Source organism: Hirundo rustica, chromosome W (assembly GCF_015227805.2).
Source record: "Hirundo rustica isolate bHirRus1 chromosome W, bHirRus1.pri.v3, whole genome shotgun sequence".
Lineage (NCBI taxonomy): Eukaryota > Metazoa > Chordata > Aves > Passeriformes > Hirundinidae > Hirundo > Hirundo rustica.
Genome location: NC_053487.1, coordinates 31,380,732 through 31,382,877, shown reverse-complemented (window position 1 = coordinate 31,382,877; position 2,146 = coordinate 31,380,732). Strand labels below are relative to the sequence as shown.

Sequence of the window (2,146 nt, the reverse complement as noted above, 5' to 3'; positions counted from 1 at the left end):
GCTCTGTGAGTTAATGTGCCCTGGGAGGTGTCATATCTCCCTCTTTGCTTGTGGCATAGCTATCATAATTTGTCTTCCAAATATTGATCCCTCATAATCAGCCGAGCACCTGCAGCTCCCAGGAGCCAGGTGGATCCTTCTGCTCTGCTCTGGGTGCTTTTCCCAGCAGCGTGAGCTGAGCCCAGTTTGTTTGAAGCCTCCCTTATAACACTGATGTGATATAGGTTAATACTCTTTGCTTGGTTATAGTCTTGCAGTCCAGATTAGGCTGTATTGGACCCAGGTGATGGATTTTTGTCGTGGGAAAAGGTTCCGTTTACGTGGAGATAATGAAATGTCCTGATACCGAGCCCTGTGTGAGCATGGTGGATGCTCCAGGTGATGGTGGCTGTAGGTACCCAGGATCAGGGCTGAAAGCCCGAGCTGTGCCAAGGCTGAGCCTTTCACTCACAGCTCGGGGTTCAGAAGGATTCCCAAAAATGGCAAATATGCAGAAGCACTGAAACACCTGAAATGAGGCACCTGAACCCACTGCAGTTCAGCACAGGGGAGACTTTGGCATCAACAATGGCTTTTGCGGGGATGGAAGACAACAGTCCCCAGCAGCAACAACACAACCAGCAAATCTTTTGGGATCACAGCATCCTTATGGATCAGGTCCTGGCATCTGCAGCACACAAGGACAATTCCAGACAGATTTGGAGAGTAGAATAGTCCTCACTGCAGTTCTGAGAAGCCTCTGCATGGACAGAGCTGGCTGACGCTCATGAGATGGATTCCAGTACCAGCTCATCGGGTAGCACGGGGGGGATGTCCATGCTGTTTATTTGGCCAAAGAACTTGGGAAGAGACCAGAACTTGAGGCAAGGGAGATTCCTCTTCCTGACACGGATGTCATGGGCAGTGTTGGTGCCGGAGGCGCTGCTCTAGCAGAGCAGGAGCCGGGCTCTCAGGGCCATGCAGCCGTGGCACAGCAGCTGCGCCTGGAACTCGGAGGTCATGAAGTAGTAGAGGACGGGGTCCAGGCAGCAGTTGAGGCTGGCCAGGCACAGGGAGATGGGGTGGAAGCGCAGCGTGCTCTGGTGCACGGCGCAGTCCTGGATGACGTTCTCGATCACCATCATGAAGAAGGGGAAATTGATGTGGTAGGGGGTCAAGCAAATGAAGAAGATGGCGGCGCACATGAGGACTGTCCTCAGCACCTTCTGCTTCTCACCAATGTCCTGCAGAGCCATGGGGCCCTCCCGCAGGGAATGCCACATCCTCCACGTGCACCAGACGATGGTGTCAAAGGGAATGATGAAGCCGAAAGGCTCCGCCACCGTCACCAACGTGATGGTGGCCCCCGGGCTGAACTGCTTTACTCCCAGGTCCAAGAAGCAGCTGTTGATGGAGTTGGACAGGGCTGGGCTCCTAATAATGAGGAGCAGGCAGGTGGCCCCCACCAAGAGCCAGACCAGGGCACTGATGGCCACGTCGTAGCAGCGCTTCCAGCCCTTGGCTCAGAAGGGGTGCAGCAGGAACAGGTACCGCTGGATGCTGATGCAGCTGAGGAAGCAGATGCTGGCGTACATGTTGAGGTACTTCAGGTAGAAGCACACCTGGCACAGGAAGCTCCCGAAGGGCCAGGTGTGGTTGATGTAGTAGTAGGTCCACAGGGGCAGTGAGAGGACATGGGCCAGGTCGGCCATGGCCAGGTTGATCATGAAGATGACGGCTTTGCTCTTCCTGCTGAGGAAGCGGCACAGGACCAACAGGGCAGCACTGTTGGCCAGGAGCCCCGGGATGAAGATGAGGGTGTAGGTGGTGGCATAGAGGGTAGACTGGAAGGACATCTGGGGGTCGGAACAGTTCCTGGAGGACACGTTTCTCTCCATCCTGGCCGAGTCTCTTCACTCATGGGGCAGTCACGGCAGGGGGAGGGATTCTGGAGTGGGTAAAAAGATGCTGTAAAGCCAAAATCTCTCTCCATGGAGTAAGTGTGATTTAGGACAGAAGAGTCAGTTCTGTGTAGGTGTGTGTGCAAGTCAATGTGTGTGGTGGGAAGGGTGATCCCACTCCCAGGGAACGATTCCAGGCATTCTCCACCCTCTCCTTGCAGAGATGCTCTGCGGGATCTCGTGAGATGCCCCAATTATAGTGAATA

The 2,146-nt window shown here is 54.7% G+C and overlaps 1 pseudogene; it reads right to left on the bottom strand.

The window, feature by feature from the left end:
* Positions 1-764: 764 nt before the first annotated feature.
* LOC120764907 (putative P2Y purinoceptor 10) lies at positions 765-1,901 on the bottom strand (annotated as a pseudogene).
* Positions 1,902-2,146: the final 245 nt, after the last annotated feature.